The sequence below is a fragment of the Lissotriton vulgaris genome, chromosome 5 (assembly GCF_964263255.1).
Source record: "Lissotriton vulgaris chromosome 5, aLisVul1.2, whole genome shotgun sequence".
Taxonomy (NCBI): domain Eukaryota; kingdom Metazoa; phylum Chordata; class Amphibia; order Caudata; family Salamandridae; genus Lissotriton; species Lissotriton vulgaris.
Window position 1 is genome coordinate 1293303627 of NC_141693.1, and position 16723 is coordinate 1293320349.

The window sequence follows — 16723 nt, forward strand, 5'->3', positions numbered from 1 at the left end:
CTAAACCAATAGATTATCGTAACCAGAACAACCAGTGATAATCTTACGAAACCAAACCAAACCAAGAACTAAAAGGATTTTAACAACCCTTACGAAGTAACCAACTAGCAACCACTAAATACTTAACTGAGGCACTGAAGACGTCACCAAGGAGAAACCCGTCACGTTTTGCCGTACTAAGGACTGCACCTCGGGTCCAAGACAGGGCGACGGTCAAGGCAACGGACCACTGCAGCCGTCCTGAACGGGAACCCTCGTGGAAGAGAACGTCGGGCCACTTTTGCGATATGCCGGGATCGATGAAGTGGGGCGCCTCCCTCAGGAATCTTCACACGAAGCTTCTCGAACTCTTCAGGCTTTTGGACCGGTACCGAATGACGTCGCCCCACGTTGGGCGCCAATTGGAGTTCTGGACTTTTTGGTTCCGTCCAGAGGTGTCAGGGATAACACCCGAAGACCCCGGAGTTCCACCTGTCTCGGTGCACAAATAAACAGAAACACGGGCTTCTCGATGGTGGCGTCAAAGACCAAAGGTTTATTACTGCAGGGACACAGAAGTCACAGAAACTACACACGAGCAGTATCTAGGAGCCTGTTCGATTTGTACAAAAAGGGTTGCTCCTTATATACTAAAATTTGAGCTTGAGGCAAATTCTTTACATGAAATACATTCCAAAACCTTTGTGTCCTAAACAATAAATATTTGGCGTTGCACAGGAATCGTTAGCAATATCTGATGTCAAAACATTACGAACGAGGGGTTCCCACTTTTCCATCATAATCTCATGTCAACTTTTCATTCAAGACCCGGACCGCCTCATCGTAAATTTCGTTACCTCCCCCTAATAAAGGCCCAGAAGGAAAGGAGCAGAGACAGGTGCAGAAGATAGGAAAGCAGGATAAGGGATGTTTGTGGGTTGTAAAATGGGCAAGGCTACCGGCTTCGGCCGCCTAATCATGATCAGGCCAACGAACACAAGAACCAGTATAGCAGAACTGGCCTCGGGCAGAGGAGGCAGCCTTTGTCGAGTCATGCAGCTACAGCGTGTTCTGTTCTAAGGTGACTGTGTCACTGGAAAGGTGAATCGCCGGCTAAGCCTACGTGTCCTTAATCGAAATGAAGTAATCAGAGGTTATTGCCTATGTGAGGGCAAGAAACACAAAATGGCTGCCATGATCTAAGATGGATGCCATGGGTAGATCGGAAATGTGTTTGTAACAGGAGTACTCTTGCTTGTAGTATAGCGAAAACACCAGGATATGCTAAATGGACCATTTGCGGTTCATTGATACCAAAATTATGTATTTCCGACAATATTGAAAACACGGGTTCACATCGTCACGGAACCTCAGAAGCCCTTTTTATACCAATATTCCCTTTGTTCTCTGAGGGCAGAGGGGCCTTGGCTTATTCAGAACCAGTTCTGGTCAGTCCTGGAGCACTTTGTTTACTTGACTTCTTCTTTTTTTTGTAGAGAGAGGGGCAGGGTCGTCAGCCGCCCGCAGGAGGTGGAGCCAGTGTTGTGGAAGGCAGACACAGCCCTATTAAGACCCAGGTTCTATCCCCTCCCACCACTGAAGATGCAGATGTAGCTATTCAGCCTAGGGATGACTCACTCAGCCTTTGGGAGCCACCCCAGCCCCTGTCACTCACAAACCAGACAGTCAGTTCACAAACAGGCCAAGGCACACAGAAAGGTTAGACAAGAAAATAGCCACTTTCTAAAAGTGCTGTTTTCAAACACAGGGTTTAAAAACCATCATTCCTAAAAGATGTGTTATTAAATTCTGAGTTCAGGGAAACCAGACTTTAATTTTCCATCTTGCTCTTATGGGAAGATATGAAGGTAAACATTATACACAGCATTCCCCATTAAAGCATATGGGCAAGATAGACTTTCAGCTAAGGCATCGCCTTTTTCTTCTTCAATTATCTTTTGGGTTAACCTCTCCCGATGGTCAGTACTTCGTGAGGGGAGTAGAAATGCCTCTATCCAATCTTTTATCTTTAGTATACTTGGGGTTATTGTTTCACTGTAAAGCTGTTGGTAGAATTTTTGGAATGCAGCCCCTAATTCTTCTGACTGCAATAACTCCAGGCCATTCTGTATTACCCAAATACATATAATATCATTACATGTTATCTAGGGTATGGCTTTACACGCTTAAAGCTTCCCCACTTTCTCACTATGTTCGAAGTGTTGCAGTTTACTGGTTTCCCACTTATTGCATTTATTATCTCAATTCACAGCCTACTTGTTTACTTATATGCCTCTAAATCCAGATTTAGCTGAGCATTTTCGTTGGCTCTGTGTGGATCCCTTCATAACAAGTATACACTAGTAAACTGTGAGTTGCCTATGCTGATTACTACAATAATCCATCGTCCCTTCTCGTCCACCCCTATATTTATCAGTCGTATGCCGGAGTTTACTTGAATCAGGATGACTACACCTTTAGTTATGCATATTTGAATCATGCAATTCACAGACTAAATTTCCTTTTGCCTATTGAACGAATGTGCTTCGTGGAGTGTATTTAAACTAGCCCAGACTCCTTTAAATATAGAACTTCTCTGTGCCTTTTCCCTAATCTGTATACACAAAACAAGGTGCCAGTACTGCTCAATAGATCAACCTGTTTTAGATGAGCAACGACTTTAAACTATTGCCACATACAAAGGACAAACAAATGTCAGATTTAATCAATTTAATTTTTTGGTTTTTGCAAAAGTATTATTTTTATTTTTAGACAAAATTGTCAATTTTCATATAAACAAAGAGAGGGAACAGGTATTTAAAATTCTTTCTTTTGGTAAAGTGATGAGAATTAGAAAATCATGAACAAAACAAATGGATAGTACCTAAGTGCAAGTGCTCAATCACACAAACTCTTCAATCATCCAGCATACATTCCGTGAAGCAACCAAACACCAAACTTCTTCCACACTGAATCAGACATACAGGTAAAATGAGATTAAGAAAAAAGGAAAGAAAAAAAGGAACAGAAAATTTTAATACCCTCACCTAGAATCAAGGAATCTATTATTGTTTTAAGGGGTGGGGTATTAATGGAATTTTTACAACAATTTTTTGAAAATCACATTTCAGTCAAAATACCAGGCCATCAGCATTTTCCAACAATCTATAGAAAATCACCAACAATATTCTCATTTGATTGACCTGAACAATAAGAAAGGGTCGACGCGTTTCGAAGCCCCTTAATAACGGGGGTTCTCCTCAGGACCTTGGGGGATTAAATCCTGTGAAAACATAAAAAGTAACAGTCCTTACTATCAAAACTCCTGGGGTGAACCTTCAACTTCAAAAAGACCAGCACTGGCTCGAATGATTACCTTATCTTCTTCAATATTGAATATTGAAACCCAGCCATATGCAAATCAGTCTTGACCCTGTCCGTCATGGGAAGAGACCAGCCCGAAATGCCAAGCCAGGTCCTCTCTGGACCAGACACTAGCATCCTGGGACTAGTTTAGCTGTATTACCCCTCATCAGCCAGGCTAGCTTGAATCTAGTGCACAGGGTCAAGACTGATTTGCATATGGCTGGGTCCAAACTGGGGTGGCATAGTGTGCAAAAGAATGTTGGATTTAACCCAGATCTCTTGACGGGGGTGAATGTTTGATTCATTTAGCATTCTGTCCATCATTTGTTGCTGCAGCACTTTTCACCCTAAATGGGATGGGTATGCCCAGACGTAGCTCCCTTGCTCACTGTGCCACTGGATTCAAGCTAGCCTAACTGATGGAAGGCATTGCCTGAAATTGGTGCCAGGATGCTTGTTTCTGGTCCTGGGGGTTCCTGGCTTGGCTGTTTAGGCTGGACTGTTCCCATAAGGAACAAGGTCAAGACTCATTTGCATTTGGCTGGGTCCAAACTGGGGTGGCACAGTGAGCAAAGGAACAATGGAGTTAACCAAGATTTCTTAACTGGGGGTGAATGTTTGATTCATTCAGCATCCCACCCATCATGTATTGCTGCAGTACAATGCTCAGATTATCTAAGCCGCCCTGTATGTCCCCCAAGGGATGCCTGTAGAAAAGTTTAATCCTGACAGCTTTAGTTGAAGCTTGATACCAAAGTAGGTTTATTCATAAAATAGTTAAAGGTAACCCAAAAGAACATCCCATCCACCTTCAGGTCCTCCTTGCAACTGACCCTTTCGGAAGGATGCACATTCTAGCATATTACAACCAAGGTTCCACTATGACACTCTATAAAACCCAAGTTGAAGCTGCAGTAATTAAAGACATAATACAAACTGGAATATACCTCACATCTCCTCCCGTCAATCGAAAGAAGAGCTACAAGAGAATGAAAAACAACAAGCTTATGAAAACACCCACATGTGAACTTCACGCCACATGCAAACTTCACACATAATCCCACATATACCAAGGTCTACCGGATAACCTTACACTCTTCTTCACTGTGATGGAATCCCCCAATTTCCTTTTCACAGCACTGAGACATACACAAACTCTGCTCAAATTCCATATGCAATTGTCCTCGAACTTCACTGCATCCTTGAAAATCTTTTCAACCTTCAAAGGTTTAAAAAAAACTTGATTTACCACCCACATGCACCTTTTTCACTCTCAGCCAATCACCAACACCTACCAGAGTAGTTTTTACCGAATTTCTCGGTTTCAAAAAACTCTTTAATGCTAAGCAATTTATCTCTTTGCTTAGTTCTGCAATCAGCATCCACACCACTCAATGACATTCCTGCATCCTTATTGTTCATCTACAAAGGGCACAAAGCAGAGTTAGGCTTTCTTCCCCTAAATAATTTAAAAGGAGCTTTCTCTGTGACAGAGTGTGGTGTAAGGGAATACATCTCGACCCTCTCCTGTATCACTTGCTTCCAATCCTGCCCCTGTTGTTTGGCTATTTGAATCGATTCCTTCAGCACTCTATTAAACCTCTCAGCAACGCCATTGGAAGCTGGATGATACAAAGCACAGTTGTTATGCTTTATATTCTTCCCTTTCAAGAACTCCTCTATTTCAATTGGGACTAATTGAACACCATTATCCATAACAATACTTTCAGGAATCTCTTCCCTTGCAAACGATTCCTGTAAGAACTTGATTATATTACAAGTATCTACCTTCTGAATAAAAGAAAAACTCAGGCCACCTAGAAAAAAATATCCATCAGAGCCACCACAAAAGTTTGCCCAGCTTTACGATGAACAGGTCCTAGAATGTCCAATGCAACTTCCTGCCAAACCTTTTCAGGACATTCCCATATCACCATAAGTTGGACCCTAGTTTTGCAAACTTTGTCACTAGCTAAACATTCAGAATACTCATGAATTATTCTTTCTACATGCAAATCTAGGCCTTGGCACCAGAGGTACAACCTGATCCTCTTCTTGGTTTTACAAATTCCCAAGTAACCACGATGAGCTTACTGAATCAAATTATCCCTGACACACTTGGGAGAAACCAATCTCGCCCCTCTCCACAACAAACCATGGGGCATATTACCAACAACTAGCGATAATTTTTGTCTCTAACTTGTTTAGAGACAAAAATTATCGCCGCACATCGGCGATTTTTATCGCAGATAAACCTTGCTATTAACAAGGTTTATCGCAAATGCGATAAAAAACGGCCGAAATGCATGAATATCGCTGAAAAGTCAGCGATATTCATGCATTATCGAGCAAATGCTCTTAGCCATGTTATCCACCTCCCATTGGATAACATGGCTAAGAACTGCTCAGGGCAGGTGTTAGCTTTTGGAGATATTCCCGCTTAGCACGAATATCTCCAAAAGTTGGTAATAGGAGATAGCGATGTTAGCGACTGTTTTCAGTCTCTAACATCTTGGCACGCCCACTTTGCATCTCATTAGTGATAAATATCACTGACATGCAAAGTGGGGCCCAAGATGGTCGCTATCTCCTACTAGCTGTCGCTAACTGGTGTTAGCGACAGCTTGGTAATAGGGAGATAATTTTATCTCCGCTTTCTTGGCTTTTAAAGCCAAAAAAGCGGAGATAAACCCCCTTGATAATATGCCCCCATGATTCTCAGATAACTCATCTTTAATGTTTCAGAACTTTAGACATTCCTTACTAACACCTTTCATGGATTCCCAACAACTTTTGATTACAGTCATCACTTCTACCAAACATTCATCAATACTGACCATTTTTTCCAATCCTCCTCACTAATAGCACCTTCTGTGATCTGGTAAATGTTATAATTCTCTAGGTCCCAAGCATCATCATCCTCACTAAACCTACTATGCTCTTGAGCTTCCACCACTAAACGCGAAAGACAATCTGCCACACAGTTATCCACACCAGGAATCTACTCCACAGTAAAATCCTATTACTGTAACGTTACAACCCAACAACAAATTCTACCTTAAATTGCATCCAAACCTTTCTTTCTAAAAACATCCTTCAAGGGTTTGTGATCCATGTTGACAACAAACTGGGTACCCCAAAAATACTTCCATAGTCTTCTTATTGCCCAAAAGATGTACAAAGCCTCTCTATTACTGAGTATCTATTTTCAGGACCAACCAGCCTCCTAGAGATAAACACAATGGTTCTTTTGGTTTTACCATGTCCTTGTTTCAACAACACCCCCAAACCTTTGGAGCTGGCATCTGTCAAAAGAACCAACCTTTCTGAAGAGTCAAAATTCAGTAACTCCGAAGCCCAAGACAGAGCATCTCTAATATCATTTCATTGAATTCACTTGTACACTCAGTCATCCAAGCAAACTGCACACCCTTTTTTTTAAACAACCTAAGTTTATTTGTACAATCGGTACATCTAGGAATACACTTATTGCAATATTCTGTCATGCACAAAAATGTGATCAATTTGTCCTTGTTTTTTGGTACTCAACCTTTAGTTGAAAGGAATTTGTTCTTTAAATTTGTAGCACATAGATGGATAATACATAGGTTAATTTTGATGAGATAAATCCCCAGGTACAAAGTTTTACTGTGCATGTATTCTTCCTATGAACATATATAGAAAATCTGATATGTACAGCATTAATCATATGTAATGCACAATATGGTTCTACAGTTCACATTATGTATGGCATCTAGAAAATCTGTTAGTGAGAATAGAACCCCGACATTGAACAGAATGTCTCCCCTGAAAGACAATAGTGGCTTCAACCAGGGATACATACTCATCCTCTATTAATGACCCATATTTGTTTTTTTACAGAAAACGAAATCTTATGAAATCTAGGTTGATCCAGTGATTGTCTGACAGTCAGATCCCATGTTGATAAAGTTATTATGTTTACTGCAAGAAAAAGCTTTCCACAGTTATGCTGAGTTAGTCACAACATCCTAGCAGTCCCTATACCTCCTGCTCAGTATCGAGATTCCGATCTTTTCTAATATTTTCTTTTAATTTCTTTTTATTTGCATTTTAAAAAGAAACAGAACAAACTACCAGCTAGTATACAATTATTACAGAAACACAATCCAGATTGCCCCACAATTACAGTTCTAATCTTGTTGCATGAGTACCACATGGCCTACACTAAGAGAACCCATGACGGCATATTCTGGGGTCCAGCATGACACCCACCACATGACACATATCTAATGAGTTACCGGTGAGAAACACAGCAGCCCCGTCCTTGCCTTTCTACCCCATATCCCCCACATCAGAAGGTGTGTTCTCGTCTGCCCCCTGTCTTTCCCTGACCCACATAATGAAAGGTTCCCAGATATCCCGTGGTCTGGAGGTGAGAGGCATTAATTCCCAGAAGGTAGTTAGTTTTGGGAGTGTCCTTATGTGATGTCTCTGATCCAGTCTTTAAGTAAAAGCGCCCTCTTCCTTCCCCGGTATTAATTTGTCCTGTTAACAGAAATGAGCAAAACTATGTATGGTTTTAATCAAACATTCCTTGGGTTGCACACCCCTTTCAGATAACAAATGTCCTAAATATGTGATCTCCTGACAGCCAATGTTACACTTATCAGAACTCAAGGTGAGTCAGCTACTACTGAATCTCCTCAAAACTTCTCTCAAAATCTTATCATGCTCAGCCATCGTTTCGCCAAAGGTCAGAGCATCATCCTGATACATTTTTACTTGGTGAACACCATCCAAAACACCTTCCATGGCCTTTTGAAAAACAGCCACAGCTGAAATGAGCCCGAAGGGCATTCTGGTAACTCTAAACAAGCCAAACAGTGAAATAAAAGATGTCAAATCCATAGAGTCCTCATCAAGTCTAATCTAATGGTGAGCAGACCGCAAGTCAAGAGTGGAGAAATACACTGCACCTTCCAATTGAGTCAACATCTCGGTTATTGTTTAGAAGTGGATGTCTGTCCACCACTGCGTTTAAGATCTCAACACAAACTAATATCGCCTGAAGCCTTGTGAGCTAGCACAACACTCACTCAGAAACATCCAACACCCCAATAATACCGTCCTTTTTAAGACTGTCAATCTGAACAAACTTCACTTGCCTCATCCTTAACGGAACACTTCTCACTTTACTCACACTAAGGTTGTAACCTTCCTTCAATTTGATTTTGTGGGTGTAACCAGTTAAAAACCCCAGTTTTTCTGCAAACACTTCTGGGAATTTAGCACAAACCCAACTCAAGAGTTTGTCATCAGATACATTCTTCTCACATTCAATTCTCTTGACACAATCAGAATCAGCATCGATAAGTAGTGAGGCGGTTTCTTTTAAAACAATTGGCTGATTACTATTCGGATCCAACATCAACACCAAGGGCCCGATGTAGGTAATCTCAGATTACCGATTCTTAAATACCGACTCATACCGATTCGGTATTTAAGAACAGGCAAATGGGATGTAGGTAAAAAATGACCGAATCGGTAAGTTTCGGTAATTACCGAATCGGAATTTACCGATTCGGAAATTGACACTCATTCCTATGGGCCTGGAGGCCCATAGGAATGAATGTCAATTACCGAACCGGTAAATACCGATTCGGTAAAAGGGAGAAACATTGAAGGGTGGCAAGGTGTCACTTTGACACCCTGTTGCACCCCTCAATTGTGTATGGGTGCACATGTTGCAGACATACATGCCCTAAGGGCATGTATGTCTGCAACCCGTCAGTGTTGGAAAAGCAAAAAAAATGCTTTTTCAAAGGTTTTCATTATTTACCACCAACTTCTAGTTGGTGGTAAATAACGAATCCTAAAATGGGAAAAGCACTCATTTGAGTGCTCCCTACATTTCAGATTCAGTAATTTACCGATTCGGTATTGTTAAGAATCGGTAATTTACCGAATTCTTAAATACCGATTTGGTAAATTACCGAATCTGAAATGATGCCACTTACATATGAAAAGCCTAATTCCGGTCGGTAACGGCCGAAATTCGGTAATTTCGGCCATTACCGACCGGAATTAGGCTTCCTACATCGGGCCCCAAATGTTTCTGATGGAACACGCTGACAATTCGGTCCCCTTTGGTTGACACATACACTTTCTCCGCCATAAACCGACCTTTGTATTCACTTCTCCCACAAAATAACCATCCAATTTAATGGGTTGCGCCCCATAGGCTACTGACCGAATATCAGGTTTGAACACTTTCACCTTGTTCACCAGTTTCTCCACATATAATGTCCGAAAAATTAAAGAGATTTTAGCTCCAGAATCAAAACATCTCAACAGGACTTCCATTGTGGACAACAGATTAACTTTCAATGATCATATAAGCTCAGTAGTTTCCTCCTGCTTTTTGATTTTGCGAAATCCGAGGAAAATTAAACCCTTTCTTTCTCAAACAGACTCTAGGACAGTTGTTACAATCCTTATCTTGTCACGCCTAGAATACTGTAATGGCATTTATTTGAATGCCCAAAATGAACATCTTAATAGGCTTCACATAGCTCAGAATGCAGCCGCCAGGCTTCTGACAGGTATACAGAAATATGTCTCGGTAAAAAGAGAGTTAATTCGGCGACATTGACTCCCGGTAAAGCAAAGGGTTCGTTTTAAGGCCTTATGCATAGCATTTAAGGCTCTCAATGGTATTGGCCCTGACCATTTGAGGCAAAAATTCAAATGGTATGCCCCGGCCAGAGCCTTGCAGTCTAAAAGAGCAAAAAATATCCAGATCCCAATTGTTAGGAAATCCAGCTGGGGAGGCAGGAGTTTTATTACCTGTGTGTCCAAGGCTTGAAACGAGCTTCTGTTTTTTCTGAGAAATGCCGGAGACCTTCTCTCCTTTAGAAAGGGTCTGAAAACCTGGCTTTTTACTTATTGATCCCCCTTCAACTATCGCTTAAGCAGAACTCAGCGCCAGGACACCCGAGGGTAATCGTGCGCTTATATAAATTTAATTAACATAACATAACATTAATGTTGCCATGATCAATAGGTCCACATTTACTCCGAACCCCAACCTGTAAAACAATTTCACCAGATCCTAATTCATACTTATCATATCCAACACCCACATCAATCTTCTTTACATTCTTCATATTATCCTGAGCTCTAAAACATTTAGAAAAAGCCCTGCCCTCCCAGAGGACCTGCATTTACAGTTCAAATCAGGACACATTTTGTCATTTGCATAGTGGCCTTGTATACCACATCGAAAACAGTTTCCAGTAAATTTCCTTCTTTGATAATCTGACTGCTTCAGATTATTATATATTTTGCTACTGGAGGATTTCATATCACTCACTTTGTGAAACGAAACACCTTTTCCTTTCTCTTTGCTAACACTCTGAATTTTCACATCTACATCCTTAACGTCAGCTACTTTCAGACTTTTTTTGTTCAATGACTTCCACACAGACTAGTGAGTGCTCAATTCTCTTAGCAACCACTAACACTTCATCAAGGCTAGCATCATCTTTTAACCTCAGCTCATCATGAACTTTATCAACATTACATCAGTGCATAAACTGATCTCGAATGTGCTCTTCCAGAAACCCGCCAAATTTACATGACACACCTAACTTGTGATGGTCCATCACATAACTTTCTAGGTATTCCTGACGATGCTGTGTTCTCATGCCAAAATTATATATTCTTATATTTAGCTTACGTTTGGCAAATAGTGTATTTCTAACTTGTGTATACACTCATCAAATTCATTTAGACCATCAACCTCACTACCGCTGATGCTAGGAAGATGTTGCAACACCTCTTGTCCTTTCAAACCTAAACAATTTAGGAGTAACACAGTTTTCCTTTCAACACTCAGTGAAGTTCCACATACCTTAGCATAGTGCATAACAACTTTTGTTTCCAATAAAAAAAAATTCTCCTAATACCTGAAAGTCCTCAAAACATTTGCCATCAAATGGTAATGGGGGGTCCCCGTGAGAAGGAATTATTTATAAACAAACAATAAAAATTCAAAGGGACTAAGATGGTGTTCAAAAAGGAAAAATGTTGTCATTTATTCAACAACACATGATAACGATTTTAAAGCATTGTTACAATCATTTAGAAGAGAAACGAGAAATCGGAAAGTGAAATGGCCCCAAAGAAGGGAAGAGGGAGGGGAGTGTGCTCAAAGGCTGTGTGAAGGATTATAAAGATAGTACACAGACTTAAACTCCGCCCCTAAACTCCGCGTAGCGGTTGACGGAGTCTGGAGTATCGCCCGCAGTAAGAAGCCCTGCTGCCTCGCGTCCTCAATCACGAGATTTTGATTGTGACGGCACGGAGTCGACCGGTTCCCCTTGGCGACCGCCGCTTGCACTCAGCTTTCTGGTTCGTAAAGTATTGTACGGACAGCATAAAGCTAATTGAACCAGCACAGCGCTTATCCCTGTCTGCGAATTATAACTCCTGTTGATGTTCCTCCGTATGGAAGTTGGTTAAATCAGACTGAGATTTGCCCAGCTGTATTTTTCCAAACGGGCAATTTTGCCAATTGGTCCTGCTGATGTTGACTTTGATGGAGTGCGTTTAATTTCACTTCAGATAGGACGGCCCCTCTCCGTCCCTTCCCCCACTGTAACGGTCCTGATGAAGACCCCGGCAAAGGACTGAATTTAGCCTACAAACAGGGGTCGAAACGTCGACACCTCTTCATTTTGGGACATCCGGCACATCTCCTGTATTCGAGTGAATTATACATGTGACCGTGGAATGCCCCCCCTTGTTTTGAAATACCTGCCCAATGCTTGCCTTAATTGATGTAGGCCGTTTTGGTTTTTTGGAATAATTCTTATTTCCTTGTTGATTCTTGGATTTATGTACATTATGTTTAAGTCTGTGTACTATCTTTATAATCCTTCACACAGCCTTTGAGCACACTCCCCTCCCTCTTCCCTTCTTTGGGGCCATTTCACTTTCCGATTTCTCGTTTCTCTTCTAAATGATTGTAACAATGCTTTAAAATCGTTATCATGTGTTGTTGAATAAATGACAACATTTTTCCTTTTTGAACACCATCTTAGTCCCTTTGAATTTTTATTGTTTGTTTATAAATAATTCCTTCTCACGGGGACCCCCCTATACATTTACCACATAACGCCCAGGTCCCCGCGATTGCATGGGTTCTACCCCCCTTAATATACATACATATATATGTAATATCAAATGGTAATGGATCTCTAATGTCACCTTGGGTTAACCTCACTAAAGGTTTCACAATCAGGAAAAAGTTTGGAATCCACTGACGACAGTAACCAACAATTCCCAAGAACATCCTCATCTTCCTTTGGGTGGTAGTAGGATTCATCTTTAAAACTACAGAAATAATATTTAGAGACTTCCCTTACCTCTTTTTGACCAAATTAAATGACTTCTTTTTTTACAATACTGCATCTTCCTAGGTGAAACCTTCTAGCCATCGTCAGCTAAATGATTCAACGGCACACTTGTGTGAAATGTATAATCTTCTTTTGTCTTAGATGCCATCAATAGATGATCTATATATTGCCCGAGGACTAAATAACAGGGAAACTGCAAACTTTCCAAATCTTTCATTAGGGTCTGACTTAAAACTGAAGCACTTTCAGCATATCTCTGTGGGACTCAACACTAAGCAAGAACTTTATATTGGAATTGAAACACAAAGATAAACTGTCCTCATGTAGTGGAATGGGGAAGAATGCTTGGCATAAGTAAATGACTGTACCATTCTTCATCTGTTAGAATCTGGGACAAAATTAATAGATTACTGCAGAGGTCTGTCTTATATGGTCAAATCCTTGTCTCATCAGGTGAATTTGGCAACATCATCTACAAAGGAAGCCCACTGTCACCTACTGAACCCAGGAGCTTGTGTTCTCAAGAAACATGTTCTTGGAAATTTTTTCGACGAGCACTGTAGGTGTCCATTCCAGGTCGTACTTTAGACTAACAATGCCGTGAAGTTTGCTGGAGTTTGGCAGGGAATCCACACTGCTCACATAAAATAACTGAAAACGGTGAATGGAGAAGTGGTTACATCAAACACTGATTCACAGAGTCAAGCTCAAGTTTACAGGGTAAATCCAGAGAGGGTTGATATTTTTGAAAAATGTGAAACTGGTAAAAACGATGAAGTTGTAGAAGTTGCTGCTTATGATAGTGAAGGCCCTAGTCAAGGTACTAGCAGCAGTTGTCAGTTTCAAGTCAGGGTCTGAGTGAAGAACTGATACAAAGTCATGGGCGGCAGCAAGAAGTAGTCTACGCTGAAAGGCTCAACTTGAAATTTCAAATGAGAAGATCCCAATAGGAAGAAACATGTTTGTAGTGAGTCCAGTTGCTGATGCTAATCAAAGTTAAAGTCATCAGAGAGTGGAGAAGACTCAGCAGTAGCCACAACTGAAGATGCAAGAGTCACAACAACAAAAGCCATAAAGACAACCTGTAAAAGAAAGCACTGGCAGAACAAAAGATTAAAGTCAGGCAACAAACAGCGTGAAGTAATTGAAATTGTCTAAAAGAACAGTGAAAGTGAGTCATCAGTTGCTAAAAGAGCAGCAACAAAAAGATCTCCAAACAGAAAGTATGTTTTACCTGAGTGAGCGTACCTCGCATCAGTATCTGAAGGAGAAAAGTCATTTACAGAGATCAGCAGTCTAATAAACTGTTGCCAATACGTTATTGAAAGTGAACCAGAAGAAAAAGAGACAACTTGAATGCTCAAAACAGACTGCTAGAGATTAGTTAAAAGTTTTAAAATAATCCAGACAAAGAAAGGAATTTGAGATTATGAGCTGTATAAACTGAATCAAAGAACTGATTAAAAAAGTTTGAAGTCTATTTTGATTTTGATTTTTGATTATTACTTTGAAAGAAAAAGAAGAAAGAAGAAGTTCTATTTTTTTTTTTAAATATAGATTTTTGGAATTTCACATTTCTTTTTCTTTTTTTCATCCCAATTGAAATAGCATATCGCAGATGCTGCAAATTGATTGGCTTATTCCTCCTGATAAAGACACTAATAATCTTAGTTGGCTTATTATTGTGCCTCCTTTCTCTGTTGGGATATATCTCCACTCATACTGAATTAACTACCGCACATCACTACATCAAATCTAATACATTGACAGATAAGGAAAGCTTAGTTGGTGTTTTTTATGATAATATTTACATTAACATGTTGAGTGAATATGAGGATAATATAGGGGACAAGCATTGGCTTGTGTGTACTTTTCTTCCTCCTCATACCTACTGCTTCCTATGGTCTAGCCTGTTATGTGTTTGTTAGTATTTTTAATAAACATGAATTTCCATTGACATCTGTTGGATTTCAATGTTTCTCTGGAAGACAAACCTGTCTCCGAAGATGCTAAAAATGGTTTAAAATACAATACATTTCTAAATACAGTTGCAACATAACTGCAATACTAACATGACTAAGCGAGTGTATGTATGCATTTTTAATAAAGGAGAGCATGAGATTGTTAGGGAATACAACAAAAGAAGATTAAAATTGAGAAAGATTGGAAAAATAAGAAGAAGATAAAAGAGCAGATTAAAGCAGAGGAAGAAATTAAATTGTCAAATATGCATCCAAGATTGAGAATGAAGCATGAGAAAATGGGTGAATTATATATAGTTTATCGAGAACCGTGAATGTGTGGGTGAGAGTGAGTGTGAGAGAAGTTATTTTGTCAATGTTTATTTCCTGATTGGTGAAGAACAAATTTAGAGAGGGATTTATTATATGTGTGGTTAGACTGCCTATTTCAACCTGCCACGTAATTGGGAGGGATCATGCTATTTTGCTCTGGTGTTTCCTAGAGTTTATCATGTAAATAAAGTGAATGATGCTGTTGGTTTAAAGAGAGTAAAACAAGGTTTTGGACAGATAGTATTAGATATATGAGGTGCTTACATTCCATCTATAGGTGTGGATATGAAATAATGTGAAGATTCTTCTAATATTGCTGGTGCCCTAACTCAGATTAAGTCTGAGTTCATTGCTATGTGTGCAATAATTATTCAAAACCGCTTAGCACTAGATATCCTTCTAGCTAAGGAAGGCAGTGTTTGCAAGGTGTTGAAAGTTAGGAAATGTTGCACTTTCATACCTGATAACAGTAGGGTTATTAATGCATATGTTCAAAATATTTCTCATGAAGTCCAAGCTTTATAGCAAAATGACATGGCATGTGGGAAACAGTAGTTTTCTAGGTTAATGAGATAGGAAAGGTTTTAACAAGGTTGGTGAATGGTTTAATAGTGTGGTAATGGGTATGTTTAGGCTATTAACCCTGTAGTAATTATGAAATTAATTTGCAAAAGAGGTTGAGGCAGTATACTACAGCGTCCAAACTAACCTTAGGAAAATTATTAAAATACTTGTCAGTCAGTCACACAGTTTTATTCAATCTTTTTAAATAGGATCATAAAAGCACAAGTTATCTAAAAATTCCAACACAATAAGTACACATATATACACATTTAAAATAAGAATTAAACAGTTGCCGTGATCCGGGTAAATTCATATAAAAAGCGTTTATGAAAAAAAAGCAGTTCAGAATTTAAAATTAATTAATTAGTTGTTGCAACTAAAATGTCGTCCCACCTTTTTCCTCTTCCTAAGACAAGCCCACAAAAATGAGGCAACAGAACAGCATACAAATGGATCCGGTAGAGTTTTTAAAAAATACATTGCCACCCAGCACTGCCTAAAATTTTGGTACCTCAGGATTGGGAGTATGAATGTTTTCCTTTTCTCTGTATAGGTCTTGCAAAATAATAAAATGTGTAGATCTAATTGTACTGCGTAGTTGTTACAGGGACAGGGTAAGAGGTCTGCAAATTTATATTTATTTTGGGGGTATCCCAGGAGTAGCGGGATCATGTTCATGTGGAAACGCAAAAGGATAAATCTGTGTTGCGCATTATTTATGAGTGATAAATACTGAAAACCTTCCCCCGATCTTGGTGGTACCACATCATAAAGAATGGAGGAATGATGAATATGTTTCTTTTCTCTTCGGGCTTACTTTGATCTCTTAATGAATACATCAGTTATTCTTTCCTTTGAAACCCTTTTGCAAGACTCAAGGTCCTGAAATAATTCTCCCATCCCTAACGCTTTCAGATGGACCTCTACGTAATTTAACCATCCAATCCTTTTATAATAATCTTGTTTACAAGAGTCCTTGATAATGGTTTGTGTCAAATCCACTGTAGACCTCTGCCATACTGATAGCCACAACAAGACTGGAGCCAGTCTTATGTTGTCGCTCAAATAAGGAAGCCCCAATTGACAGTGTAAAATATGATTTGGGGCTGATTGCGGTAA